General features: G+C 39.7%; 2 non-coding genes across 2 annotated transcripts; both read left to right on the top strand.

The window, feature by feature from the left end:
• The first annotated feature begins 5,751 nt into the window (after positions 1 to 5,751).
• Positions 5,752 to 5,855, top strand: LOC130959616 (small nucleolar RNA R71). Its single transcript, XR_009078688.1, has one exon. It is a non-coding gene; the product is annotated as a small nucleolar RNA R71 (small nucleolar RNA).
• Positions 5,856 to 12,918: 7,063 nt separating this feature from the next.
• Positions 12,919 to 13,022, top strand: LOC130959211 (small nucleolar RNA R71). The gene has a single exon (XR_009078306.1). It is a non-coding gene; the product is annotated as a small nucleolar RNA R71 (small nucleolar RNA).
• Positions 13,023 to 15,162: the final 2,140 nt, after the last annotated feature.

The raw sequence follows: 15,162 nt of genomic DNA, 5'->3' as shown, positions 1-15,162 counted from the left end.
ATCCTACTCAGAATACCACAGACAAGGTTAGACCTTCCGGATTCTCTTGAATGCTGCCATCAGTTCTTGCCTATACCACGAAGACTCTGATCTCACGGAATGGCTGGCTCGTTTGTCAGGTGAGCACTCGGTTGTCAGGCGATCAACCATGCATCGTGTATCAGGAATCCAAGAGATATTCACTAAGCCTCGTATGCTTGTAGAACAAGAGTGGTTGTCAGTCACTTTGTTCATAAGTGAGAATGATGATGAGTGTCACGGATCATCACATTCATCAAGTTGATGAACAGGTGATATCTTGGAACAAGAACAAGCAGAATTGAATAGAAGAACAATAGTAATTGCATTAATACTCGAGGTACAGCAGAGCTCCACACCTTAATCTATGGTGTGTAGAAACTCCACCGTTGAAAATACATAAGAACAAGGTCTAGGCATGGCCGTGAGGCCAGCCTCCCAGTGATCAAAAGATTCAAAGATCTCCCGATGATCAAAGGATCTAAAATAATCCAAAGATGAAAAATACAATAGTAAAAGGTCCTATATATAGAGAACTAGTACATAGATGAGTAAATGACATAAAAATCCACTTCCGGGCCCACTTGGTGTGTGCTTGGGCTGAGCAAATGAAGCATTTTCGTGTAGAGACTCCTCTTGGAGTTAAACGCCAGCTTTGGTGCCAGTTTGGGCGTTTAACTCCCATTTAGGTGCCAGTTCCGGCGTTTAACGCTGGAATTTCTGTAGGTGACTTTGAACGCCGGTTTGGACCATCAAATCTTGGGCAAAGTATGGACTATCATATATTGCTGGAAAGCCCAGGATGTCTACTTTACAACGCCGTTGAGAGCGCGCCAATTGAGCTTCTGTAGCTCCAGAAAATCCACTTTGAGTGCAGGGAGGTCAGAATCCAACAGCATCTGCAGTCCTTTTGAGTCTCTGGATCAGATTTTTGCTCAGATCCCTCAATTTCAGCCAGAAAATACCTGAAATCATAGAAAAACACACAAACTCATAGTGAAGTCCAGAAAAGTGAATTTTAACTAAAAACTAATAAAAATATACTAAAAACCAACTAAAAGATACTAAAAACATACTAAAAACAATGCCAAAAAGCGTACAAATTATCCGCTCATCACAACACCAAACTTAAATTGTTGCTTGTCCCCAAGCAACTAAAAATCAAATAGGATAAAGAGAAGAGAATATGCAATGAATTCCAAAAACATCTATGAAGATCAGTATTAATTAGATGAGCGGGGATTTTAGCTTTTTGCCTCTGAATAGTTTTGGCATCTCACTTTATCCTTTGAAATTCAGAATGCTTGGCTTCTTTAGGAACTTAGAATCTAGATAGTGTTATTGATTCTCCTAGTTAAGTATGATGATTCTTGAACACAGCTACTTCATGAGTCTTGGCCGTGGCCCAAAGCACTCTGTCTTCCAGTATTACCACCGGATACATACATGCCACAGACACATAATTGGGTGAACCTTTTCAGATTGTGACTCAGCTTTGCTAAAGTCCCCAATTAGAGGTGTCCAGGGTTCTTAAGCACACTCTTATTGCCTTGGATCACAACTTTATTTCTTTCTTTTTCTTCCTTTTTCTCTTTCTTTTTCGTTTTTTTTTTTCGCTTGCTTTCTTCTTCTTTTTTTTGTATTCACTGCTTTTTCTTGCTTCAAGAATCATTTTTATGATTTTTCAGATCCTCAGTAACATGTCTCCTTTTTCATCATTCTTTCAAGAGCCAACATTCATGAACCACAAATTCAAAAGACATATGCACTGTTCAAGCATACATTCAGAGAACAAAAGTGTTGCCACCACATCAAAATAATTAAACTGCTATAAAATTCAAAATTCATGCAATTCTATTCTTTTTCAATTAAGAACAATCTCTAAGAAAGGTGATGGATTCATAGGACATTCATAACTTTAAGGCATAGACACTAAGACACTAATGATCACAAGACACAAACATGGACAAACATAAAGCACTAAAATTCGAAAAAACAGAAAATTAAAGAACAAGGAGATTAAAGAACGGGTCCACCTTAGTGATGGCGGCTTGTTCTTCCTCTTGAAGGTCTTATGGAGTGCTTGAGCTCCTCAATGTCTCTTCCTTGTCTTTGTTGCTCCTTTCTCATGATTCTTTGATCTTCTCTAATTTCATGGAGGAGAATGGAGTGTTCTTGGTGCTCCACCCTTAGTTGTCCCATGTTGGAACTCAATTCTCCTAGGGAGGTGTTTAGTTGCTCCCAATAGTCTTGTGGAGGAAAGTGCATCCCTTGAGGCATCTCAGGGATTTCATGATGAGTGGGGTCTCTTGTGTGCTCCATCTCTTCTTAGTGATGGGCTTGTCCTCATCAATAGGGGTGTCTCCCTCTATGTCAACTCCAACTGAATAACAGAGGTGACAAATGAGATGAGGGAAGGCTAACCTTGCCAAGGTGGAAGACTTGTCCGCCACCTTGTAGAGTTCTTGAGCTATGACCTCATGAACTTCCACTTCTTCTCCAATCATGATGCTATGAATCATGATGGCTCGGTCTAGAGTAACTTCGGACCGGTTGCTAGTGGGAATGATTGAGCGTTGAATAAACTCCAACCATCCTCTAGCCATGGGCTTGAGGTCATGCCTTCTCAATTGAACCGGCTTCCCTCTTGAATCTCTCTTCCATTGTGCGCCCTCTTCACATATGACTGTGAGGACTTGGTCCAACCTTTGATCAAAGTTGACCCTTCTAGTGTAAGGATGTTCATCTCCTTGCATCATGGGCAAGTTGAATGCTAACCTTACACTTTCCGGACTAAAATCCAAGTATTTCCCCCGAACCATAGTAAGATAATTCTTTGGATCCGGGTTCACGCTTTGATCATAGTTCTTGGTGATCCATGCATTGGCATAGAACTCTTGAACCATCAAGATTCCGACTTGTTGAATGGGGTTGGTGAGCACTTCCCAACCTCTTCTTCGGATCTCATGGCGGATCTCCAGATATTCACCCTTTTTGAGTGAAAAGGGGACCTCGGGGATCACCTTCTTCAAGGCCACAACTTCATAGAAGTGGTCTTGATGCATCCTTGAGATGAATCTATCTATCTCCCATGACTCGGAGGTGGAAGCTTTTGCCTTCCCTTTCCTCTTTCTAGAGGTTTCTCCGGCCTTGGATGCCATAAATGGTTATGGAAAAATGAAAAAGCAACGCTTTTACCACACCAAACTTAAAAGGTTTGCTCGTCCTTGAGCAAAAGAAGAAAGAAGAGAGTAGAAGAAGAAGAACTGAGGAAGAAGGGAGTGGCTTAAGTATTCGGCCAAGGAGGGGGAGAAGTGATGTTTAGGTTGTGTGAAAATGAAGGAGTGAAGAAGGGTATTTATAGGAGAGAGGGGGGATAGGGTTCGGCCATTATGGGTGGGTTTGGGAGGGAAAGTGGTTTGAATTTGAAGGGTGAGGTAGGTGGGGTTTTATGAAGGATGGATGTGAGTGGTGAAGAGAAAGATGGGAGTTGATAGGTGAAGGGTTTTTTGGGGAAGAGGTATTGAGGTGATTGGTGAATGGGTGAAGAAGAAGAGAGAGAGTGGTGGGTTGGTGGGGATCCTGTGGGGTCTCTAGATCCTGTGGTGTCAAGGAAAAGTCTTCCCTGCACCAAATGGCATTCAAAATCACGTTTTGAGCCATTTCTGGCGTTAAACGCCGGGCTGATGCCCATTCCTGGCGTTTAACGCCAGGTTCTTGCCCTTTTCTGGCGTTTAACGCCAGTCTGGTGCCCCTTTCTGGCGTTAAACGCCCAGAATGGTGCCAGACTGGGCGTTAAACGCCCAACTGCTAGCCTCACTGGCATTTAAACGCCAGTGGGTTCTTCCTCCAGGGTGTGCTGTTTTTCTTCCTGTTTTTCATTCTGTTTTTGTTTTTTTAATTGATTTTGTGTCTTCTTATGATCATCAACCTACAAAATAAAATAAAATAACAAAGGAAAATATATAAAATATAACATTGGGTTGCCTCCCAACAAGCGCTTCTTTAATGTCAGTAGCTTGACAGAGGGTTCTCATGGAGCCTCACAGATACTCAGAGCAATGTTGGAACCTCCCAACACCAAACTTAGAGTTTGAATGTGGGGGTTCAACACCAAACTTAGAGTTTGGTTGTGGCCTCCCAACACCAAACTTAGAGTTTGATTGTGGGGGCTCTGTTTGACTCTGATTTGAGAGAAGCTCTTCATGCTTCTTCTCCATGGTGACAGAGGGATATCCTTGAGCCTTAAACACAAAGGATTCTTCATTCACTTGAATGATCAGTTCACCTCCATCAACATCAATCACAGCTTTTGCTGTGGCTAGGAAGGGTCTGCCAAGGATGATAGATTCATCCATGCACTTCCCAGTCTCTAGGACTATGAAATCAGTAGGGATGTAATGGTCTTCAATCTTCACCAATACATCCTCTACAAGTCCATGAGCTTGTTTTCTTGAGTTGTCTGCCATCTCTAGTGAGATTCTTGCAGCTTGTATCTCAAAGATCCCTAGCTTCTCCATTACAAAGAGAGGCATGAGGTTTACACTTGACCCTAAGTCACACAGCGCCTTCTTGAAGGTCATGGTGCCTATGGTACAAGGTACTGAAAACTTCCCAGGATCTTGTCTCTTTTGAGGTAATTTCTGCCTAGACAAGTCATCCAGTTCTTTGGTGAGCAAAGGAGGTTCATCCTCCCAAGTCTCATTTCCAAATAACTTGTCATTTAGCTTCATGATTGCTTCAAGGTATTTAACAACTTGCTCTTCAGTGACATACTCATCCTCTTCAGAGGAAGAATACACATCAGAGCTCATGAAAGGCAGAAGTAAGTCCAATGGAATCTCTATGGTCTTATTTTGAGCCTCAGATTCCCATGGTTCCTCATTAGGGAACTCTGTGGAGGCTAGTGCACGCCCATTGAGGCCTTCCTCAGTGGCGTCCACTTCCTCTCTTTCCTCTCCAGATTCGGCCATGTTTATGGCTTTACACTCTCCTTTTGGATTTTCTTCTGTATTGCTTGGAAGAGTACTTGGAGGGAGTTCAGTAATTTTCTTGCTCAGCTGTCCCACTTGTGCCTCCAAATTCCTAATGGAGGATCTTGTTTCAGTCATGAAACTTTGAGTGGTTTTGATTAGATCAGAGACCATGGTTGCTAAGTCAGAGGTGTTCTGCTTAGAGCTCTCTGTCTGTTGCTGAGAAGATGATGGAAAAGGCTTGCCATTGCTAAACCTGTTTCTTCCACCATTATTGTTGAAACCTTGTTGAGGTCTCTCTTGATTCTTCCATGAGAAATTTGGGTGATTTCTCCATGAAGAATTATAGGTGTTTCCATAGGGTTCTCCTAGGTAATTCACCTCTTCCATTGAAGGGTTCTCAGGATCATAAGCTTCTTCTTCAGATGAAGCATCCTTAGTACTGCTTGGTGCATTTTGCATTCCAGACAGACTTTGAGAAATCAAATTGACTTGTTGAGTCAATATCTTGTTCTGAGCCAAAATGGCATTCAGAGCATCAATCTCAAGAACTCCTTTCTTCTGACTTGTCCCATTGTTCACGGGATTTCTTTCAGAAGTGTACATGAATTGGTTATTTGCAACCATTTCAATGAGCTCTTGAGCCTCTGTAGGCGTCTTCTTCAGATGAAGAGATCCTCCAGCAGAGCTATCCAAAGATATTTTGGATAGTTCAGAGAGACCATCATAGAAAATACCTATGATGCTCCATTCAGAAAGCATGTCAGATGGACATTTTCTGATCAATTGTTTGTATCTTTCCCAAGCTTCATAGAGGGATTCACCATCCTTCTGTCTGAAGGTTTGGACTTCCACTCTAAGCTTACTCAATTTTTGAGGTGGAAAGAACTTTGCCAAGAAGGCATTGACTAGCTTTTCCCAAGAGTCCAGGCTTTCTTTAGGTTGAGAGTCCAACCATATTCTAGCTCTGTCTCTTACAGCAAAAGGGAATAGCATCAGTCTGTAGACCTCAGGGTCAACCCCATTAGTCTTGACTGTGTCACAGATTTGCAAGAACTCAGCTAAAAACTGATGAGGATCTTCCAATGGAAGTCCATGGAACTTGCAATTCTGTTGCATTAGAGAAACTAACTGAGGCTTAAGCTCAAAGTTGTTTGCTCCAATGGCAGGGATAGAGATGCTTCTCCCATAGAAGTCGGGAGTAGGTGCAGTAAAGTCACCCAGCACCTTCCTTGCATTGTTGGCATTGTTGTTGTTTTCGGCTGCCATAGGTTCTTCTTCCTTGAAGAATTTGGTCTGGTCCTCAACAGAGAGTTGTGCCTTAGCTTCTCTCAGCTTTCGCTTCAAGGTCCTTTCAGGTTCAGGGTCAGCTTCAACAAGAATGCCTTTGTCTCTGCTCCTGCTCATATGAAAGAGAAGAGAACAAGAAAATGTGGAATCCTCTATGTCACAGTATAGAGATTCCTTGAGGTGTCAGAGGAAAAGAAAAGTAGAAGACAGAAGTAGAAAATTCGAATTTATCAAAGAAGATAGAGTTCGAATTTTGCATTAAGGAATAGTGTTAGTCCGTAAATAGAAGGATGTGAGAAGAAGGGAAGTAATATTCGAAAATTAAGTAAAAAATTTTGAAAACATTTTTAAAAAACACTACTTGATTTTCGAAAATAAGAGTGGGAAAGAAATCAAGTGATTTTTGAAAAAGATTTTGAAATTAGAAATCAAAAAGATATGATTTGAAAACTATTTTGAAAAAGATGTGATTAAAAAGATATGAATGAAAAGTTATGGTTTTAAAAAGATATGATTGAAAAGATATGATTTTGAAAACAATTTAAAAAGATTTGATTTTAAAAATTAATGACTTGCCTAACAAGAAAAGATATGATTCAAACATTAAACCTTTCTCAACAGAAAAGGCAATACACTTGAGATGTTCAATCAAATCATTAATTGTTAGTAAGTATCTTTGAAAAAGGAAAGAAATTGATTTTGAAAACATTTGATTGAAAAGATATGATTTGAAAAAGATTTGATTTTGAAAAACTTTGAAAACTTGAAAAAAAAATTTGATTTGAAAACAAAATCTTCCCCCTGGCTGGCGTTTAAACGCCAGTCTGTCCTTCTTCACTGGGCGTTTTGAACGCCCAGCTTTTTCTGTGTAATTCCTCTGCTGCATGTTCTGAATCTTCAGTTCCCTGTACTATTGACTTGAAAATAGAACCAAGATCAAATAAACAAGGAATGCAAGACACCAAACTTAAGATTAGACACTAGACTCAAGCAAGAAACATAAAGTATTTTTGGTTTTTATGATTTTAAAAATTTTTTTGTGCTTTTTTCGAAAATTATTTGGAAATAGAAAATAAAGGTTTCAGAATTCTCAATTTGAATTTCCAGGAATCATTGCAATGCTAGTCTAAGACTCCGGTCCAGGAATTAGACATGGCTTCACAGCCAGCCAAGCTTTCAAAGAAAGCTTCGGTCCAAAACACTAGACATGGCCAATGGCCAGCCAAGCCTTAGCAGATCATCGCTCCAGTAGCAAGATTGATAGAGATCAACAAGCTATTGTGATGATTAGTTGAAACCTCGGTCCAATAAGATTAGACATGGCTTCACAGCCAGCCAGATTTCAACAGATCACCATGAAACACTAGAATTCATTCTTAAGAACTCTGAAGAAGAAAAAAAAATACCTAATCTAAGCAACAAGATGAACCGTCAGTTGTCCATACACAAGAACAATCCCCGGCAACGGCGCCAAAAACTTGGTGCACGAAATTGTGATCACTACAACTCAAATAATCCCTAGTAATGGCTCCAAAGACTTGGTGCTCAATACCATGGCATAAACACAACTTCGCACAACTAACCAGCAAGTGCACTGGGTCGTCCAAGTAATAAACCTTACGCGAGTAAGGGTCGATCCCACGGAGATTGTTGGTATGAAGCAAGCTATGGTCACCTTGTAAATCTCAGTCAGGCAGACTCAAATGGGTATAGTGATAAACGAATAAAGCATAAAGATAAAGATAGAGATACTTATGTATATCATTGGTGAGAGCTTCAGATAAGCGTATGAAGATGCCTTCCCTTCCGTCTCTCTGCTTTCCTACAGTCTTCATCCAATCCTTCTTACTCCTTTCCATGGCAAGCTCATGTAGGGTTTCACCGTTGTCAGTGGCTACCTCCCATCCTCTCAGTGAAAACGTTGCCTATGCTCTGTCACAGCATGGGTAATCAGCTGTCGGTTCTCAGTCAGGCCGGAATAAAATCCATCGATTCTTTTGCGTCTGTCACTAACGCCCCGCCTGCTAGGAGTTTGAAGCACGTCACAGTCATTCAATCATTGAATCCTACTCAGAATACCACAGACAAGGTTAGACCTTCCGGATTCTCTTGAATGCTGCCATCAGTTCTCGCCTATACCACGAAGACTCTGATCTCACGGAATGGCTGGCTCGTTTGTCAGGCGAGCACTCGGTTGTCAGACGATCAACCATGCATCGTGTATCAGGAATCCAAGAGATATTCACTAAGCCTCGTATGCTTGTAGAACAAGAGTGGTTGTCAGTCACTTTGTTCATAAGTGAGAATGATGATGAGTGTCACGGATCATCACATTCATCAAGTTGAAGAACAGGTGATATCTTGGAACAAGAACAAGCGGAATTGAATAGAAGAACAATAGTAATTGCATTAATACTCGAGGTACAGCAGAGCTCCACACCTTAATCTATGGTGTGTAGAAACTCCACCGTTGAAAATACATAAGAACAAGGTCTAGGCATGGCCGTGAGGCCAGCCTCCCAATGATCAAAAGATTCAAAGATCTCCCGATGATCAAAGGATCTAAAATAATCCAAAGATGAAAAATACAATAGTAAAAGGTCCTATATATAGAGAACTAGTACATAGATGAGTAAATGACATAAAAATCCACTTCCGGGCCCACTTGGTGTGTGCTTGGGCTGAACAAATGAAGCATTTTCGTGTAGAGACTCCTCTTGGAGTTAAACGCCAGCTTTGGTGCTAGTTTGGGCGTTTAACTCCCATTTAGGTGCCAGTTCCGGCGTTTAACGCTGGAATTTCTGTAGGTGACTTTGAACGCCGGTTTGGGCCATCAAATCTTGGGCAAAGTATGGACTATCATATATTGCTGGAAAGCCCAGGATGTCTACTTTCCAACGCCGTTGAGAGCGCGCCAATTGGGCTTCTGTAGCTCCAGAAAATCCACTTTGAGTGCAGGGAGGTCAGAATCCAACAGCATATGCAGTCCTTTTGAGTCTCTGCATCAGATTTTTGCTCAGATCCCTCAATTTCAGCCAGAAAATACCTGAAATCATAGAAAAACACACAAACTCATAGTGAAGTCCAGAAAAGTGAATTTTAACTAAAAACTAATAAAAATATACTAAAAACCAACTAAAAGATACTAAAAACATACTAAAAACAATGCCAAAAAGCGTACAAATTATCCGCTCATCAGTAACATAGATGGCAAATACGATGAGAAAAAGCTAGCCTTGCCATGGTGGAGGACTTTTCGGCTATTTTGTAGAATTCAAGGGAGATGACTTCATGAACTTCTACTTCCACTCCAATCATGATGATATGAGTCATGATGGCCCGATCTACAATAACTTTAGATCGGTTGCTAGTGGGGATGATGGAGCATTGGATAAACTCCAACCATCCTCTAGCCACAGGCTTGAGGTCCAGTCTTCTTAATTGAACCGGCTTGCCTTTGGAGTCTCTTTTCTATTGAGCTCCTTCAACACATATGTCCATAAGGACTTGGTCTAACCTTTGATCAAAGTTGACCCTTCTTGTGTAGGGGCATGCATCTCCTTGCATCATGGGCAAGTTGAATGCCAACCTCACATTTTTCCGACTAAAATCTAAGTATTTCCCCCGAACCATTGAAAGATAGTTATTTGGATTCGGGTTCATACTTTGATCATGGTTCCTAGTGATCCATGCATTGGCATAGAACTCTTGAACCATTAAGATTCCGACTTGTTAAATGGGGTTGGTCAGAACTTCCCAACTTCTTCTTTGGATCTCATGTCGGATCTCTGGATACTCATTTTTCTTGAGCTTGAAAGGGACCTCAGGGATCACCTTCTTCTTGGCCACAACATCATAGAAGTGGTCTTGATGGGCTTTAGAGATGAATCTCTCCATCTCCCATGACTCGGAGGTGGAAGCTTTCGTCTTCCCTTTCCCTTTCCTAGAGGTTTCTCCGGTCTTAGGTGCCATAGGTGGTTATGGAAAAACAAAAAGCTATGCTTTTACCACACCAAACTTAGAATATTGCTCGCCCTCGAACAAAAGAAGAAAGAAAAGAAGAAGAGGAAGAGAAAACATGGAGGAGAGGGGGGAAGGTGTATTCAGCCAAGGTGTAGAAGAGGGGGTTGTGTTATATGAAAATGAAGAAGGATGGAGGGGTTTATATAGTGAGGGGAGAGGGGGTAGGTTCGGCTATTTAGGGTGGGTTTGGGTGGGAAATAAATTTTGAATTTTGAAGGTAGGTGGGGTTTATGGGAAAGAATGGATGGATGTGAGTGGTGAAGGGGAGTAATTGGAAGAGAGATTGAGGTGATTGGTGAAGGGTTTTTAGGGAAGAGTGTTTATGGGGAAGAGAGGATGAATGCAAAGAAGAGGAGAGAAGGTGAGTTGAGGTAGGTGGGGATTCTGTGGGGTCCACAGATCTTGAGGTGTCAAGGATTTACATCACTGCACCAATTAGGCATGTAAAACGCCTTTGCATACAATTCTGGCGTTTAAACGCCGAAGTGATGCTTATTTTGGGCGTTCAACGCCCAATTGCAGCATGTTTCTGGCGTTGAACGCCAGTTCCATGCTTGTTTCTGGCGTTCAGCGCCAGCTCTCCTAAGGGTATATTCCTGGCGTTTAAACGCCAGGATGTTGCTTGTTTCTGGCGTTCAACGCCAGATCCATGCTCTGTTCTGGCGTTGAATGCCAGCCAGATACTCCTTACTGGCGTTTGAACGACAGTAAGTCCTTCCTCCAGGGTGTGATTTTTCTTCTACTGTTTTTGATTTTGTTTTTAATTTTAGTATTTTTTTTGTGACTCCACATGATCATGAACCTAATAAAACATTAAAGAACAATAAAAGAAAAATAAAATTAGATAAATAAAAATTGGGTTGCCTCCCAATAAGTGCTTCTTTAATGTCAATAGCTTGACAGTGGGCTCTCATGGAGCCACACAGGTAATCAGGTCAATGTTGTAGACTCCCAACACCAAACTTAGAGTTTGGATGTGGGATTCAACACCAAACTTAGAGTTTGGCTGTGGCCTCCCAACACCAAACTTAGAGCTTAATTGTGGGGGCTTTGTTTGACTCTGTACTGAGAGAAGCTTTTCATGCTTCCTCTCCATGTATACAGAAGAACACCCTTGAGTCTTAAACACAAGGTAGTCCCCATTCAATTGAAGGACTAATTCTCTTCTGTTAACATTTATCACAACTCCCGCTGTGGCTAGGAAAGGTCTTCCAAGGATGATGCATTCATCCCCCTCCTTCCTAGTGTCTAAGATTATGAAATCAGCAGGGATGTAAAGGCCTTTAACCTTTACTATCACGTCCTCTACCAATCCATAAGCTTGTCTTACTGACTTGTCTGCCATTTGTAATGAGAATATGGCAGGCTATACCTCAATGATCCCCAGCTTCTCCATTACAGAGAGTGGCATAAGATTTATACCTGACCCTAGGTCACACAGTGCTTTTTCAAAGGTCATGGTGCCTATGGTGCAGGGTATTACGAATTTGCCAGGATCTTGTCTCTTTTGAGGTAAAATTTGCTAAACCCAGGTATCTAGTTCATTAATGAGCAAGGGAGGTTCACCTTCCCAAGTCTCATTACCAAATAACTTGGCATTCAGCTTCATGATAGCTTCTAGATATTGAGCAACTTGCTCTCCAGTTATATCTTCATCCTCTTCAGAGGAAGAATAGTCTTCAAAGCTCATGAATGGTAGAAAGAGGTTTAATGGAATCTCTATGGTCTCTATATGAGCCTCAGATTCCTTTGGATCCTCAATAGGGAACTCTTTCTTGGTTGGGAGACGTCCCATGAGGTCTTCCTCATTGGGATTCACGTCCTCCCCTTTCTCTCTAGGTTCGGCCATATTGATTATATCAATGGCCTTGCACTCTCTTTTTGGATTCTCTTCAGTATTGCTTGGGAGAGTACTAGGAGGAGTTTAAGTGACTTTCTTACTCAGCTGGCTCACTTGTGCCTCCAAATTTCTAATGGAGGACCTTGTTTCACTCATGAAGCTTAAAGTGGCCTTAGACAGATCAGAGACTATATTTGCCAAGTTAGAGGTACTCTACTCAGAATTCTCTGTCTGTTGCTGAGAAGATGATGGAAAAGGCTTGCCATTGCTAAACCTGTTTCTTCCACCATTATTAAAGCCTTGTTGAGGCTTTTGTTGATCCTTCCATGAGAAATTTGGATGATTTCTCCATGAAGAATTATAGGTGTTTCTATAAGGTTCACCCATGTAATTTACCTCTGCCATTGCAGGGTTTTCAGGATCATAAGCTTCTTCTTCAGAAGATGCCTCTTTAGTATTGTTGGATGCATTTTGCCATCCATTCAGACCTTGAGAAATCATGTTGGCTTGCTGAGTCAATATTTTGTTCTGAGCCAACATGGCATTCAGAGCATCAATTTCAAGAACTCCCTTCCTCTGAGGCGTCCCATTATTCACGGAATTCCTCTCAGAAGTGTACATGAATTGGTTATTTGCAACATTTGAATAAGTTCCTGAGCTTCTGCAGGCATTTTCTTTAGGTGAATGGATCCACCTGCAGAGTAGTCCAGTGACATCTTAGAGAACTCAGACAGACCATAATAGAATATATCTATCATGGTCCATTCTGAAAACATGTCAGAAGGACACTTTTTGGTCATCTGCTTGTATCTTTCCCAAGCTTCATAGAGGGATTCACCATCTTTTTGCTTGAAGGTCTGAACATCCACTCTAAGCTTACTCAGCTTTTAAGTAGGAAAGAACTTAACCAAGAAGGCCGTGACCAGCTTATCCCAAGAGTCCAGGCTATCCTTAGGTTGTGAGTCCAACCATGTTCTAGCTCTGTCTCTTACAGCAAAAGGGAAAAGCATGAGCCTGTAGACTTCAGGATCTACTCCATTAGTCTTAACAGTCTCACAGATCTGCAAGAACTCAGTTAATAACTGGTAGGGATCTTCTGATGGAAGTCCATGAAACTTGCAATTTTGTTGCATTAGAGCAACTAGTTGAGGTTTCAGCTCAAAATTGTTTGCTCCAATGGCAGGAATTGAGATGCTTCTTCCATCAAACTTGGAAGTAGGTGTAGTATAATCACCAAGCATCCTCCTTGCATTATTGTTGTTGGGTTCGGCTGCCATATCCTTTTCTTGTTCGAAAATTTCAGTAAGGTTGTCTCTGGATTGTTGTAATTTAGCTTCTCTTAGTTTCCTCTTCATAGTCCTTTTAGGTTCAGAATCAGCTTCAACAAGAATGCCTTTTTCCTTATTCCTGCTCATATGGGAAAGAAGAGAACAGAAAAGGAAAAGGAATCCTCTATGTCACAGTATAGAGATTTCTTTATGTTAGTAGAAGAAGAAAGGGAATAAGAGTGAAGAAGAATGAATAATCCAAACATATAGGTGAGGATAGGGGCAGAGATTGGAGATGAAGAGAAGAGTTAGTAAATGAATAAATAAATAGAATAAGATGAGAGAGGGATAAATTTTCGAAAATAAATTTTGAAAAAATAGTTAGTGATTTTTGAAAATTAAAGGAGAATAAAATTTAAAATTAAAATTTGAAACAATTAATTAATTAAAAAGAATTTTTGAAAAAGAGGGAGGTATTTTCAAAAATTGGAGAGAGAAAAGTTGTTAGGTGGTTTTGAAAAAGATAAAAAATAAACAACAGTTAATTGGTTAGTTTGAAAAAGATTTGAAAATCAAATTTGAAAGGATAAGAAGATACGAAGATATTTTGAAATCAAATTTTTGAAAAAGATAAAATTTAAAAAGATATGATAAAAAGATTTGATTAAAAATATATGGTTGGAAAAGATTTAATTTTTAAAATTAAAATTAATTACTTGACTAACAAGAAACTAAAAGATATGATTCTAGAATTTAAAGATTGAACCTTTCTTAACAATAAAGTAATAAACTTTAAATTTTTGAATCAATCACATTACTTGTTAGTTAAGTTTCGAAAATTTGAAATAAAATAAGAAAAAGATTTTGAAAAATAGTTTTAAATTTTCGAAAATCATAAGATAAAAGTAAAAGAGATTTGATTTTTGAAAAAGATTTTGAAAAGATAATATTTTTAAAATTGAAAATTTGACTTGACTTATAAGAACTAACTAATTTTAAAAATTTTTTACTAAGTCAACTTAAATTTTCGAAATTTTGAGAGAAATAAGGGAAAGATATTTTTTTGATTTTTTTGAATGTTTAATGATGAGAGAGAAAAACAACAAAAATGACTCACAATACCAAGAACACTTTGAAGATTATGATAAACATCAAGAACATATTTTTGAAAAAAAATTTATGCAAAGAAAACATGCAAGACACCAAACTTAGAAATCTTTAATGCTTAGACAATATGAATGCAACGATGCACATGAAAAACAATAAAAGACACAAAACAAGAAAACATCAAGATCAAACAAGAAGACTTACCAAGAACAACTTGAAGATCATGAAGAACACTATGAATGCATGAATTTTCGAAAATTGCAAGAACAAGATGAACATGCAATTGACACCAAACTTATAAATTAACTCAAGACTCAAACAAGAAACACAAAATATTTTTTTGATTTTATGAGTTTATTATTTTTTTGTATTTTCTTTTATTTTTTCGAAAAACATATAGGAAAAAGAAAATAAGAAATTCAAAATTTTTAATAAGAATTCCAGGAATCTTTCAATGTTGGCCTAAAGCTCCAATCCAAGGGTTGGACATGGCTTAATAGCCAGCCAGCTTTAGGATATAAATCAGGCACACAACAGCTGATATTTCAATTAACTTGCCTCTATGCTGATGGTTTGGAAGCCTCAGTCCAAAAGAATTAGACATGGCTTTACAGCCAACCAGATTTCAACATGCTTCATGAAT

The sequence above is a fragment of the Arachis stenosperma genome, chromosome 10 (genome assembly GCF_014773155.1).
Source record: "Arachis stenosperma cultivar V10309 chromosome 10, arast.V10309.gnm1.PFL2, whole genome shotgun sequence".
NCBI lineage: Eukaryota > Viridiplantae > Streptophyta > Magnoliopsida > Fabales > Fabaceae > Arachis > Arachis stenosperma.
The sequence above is the reverse complement of the archived record's forward strand: the minus strand, read 5'-3'. Positions and strand labels throughout refer to the sequence as shown.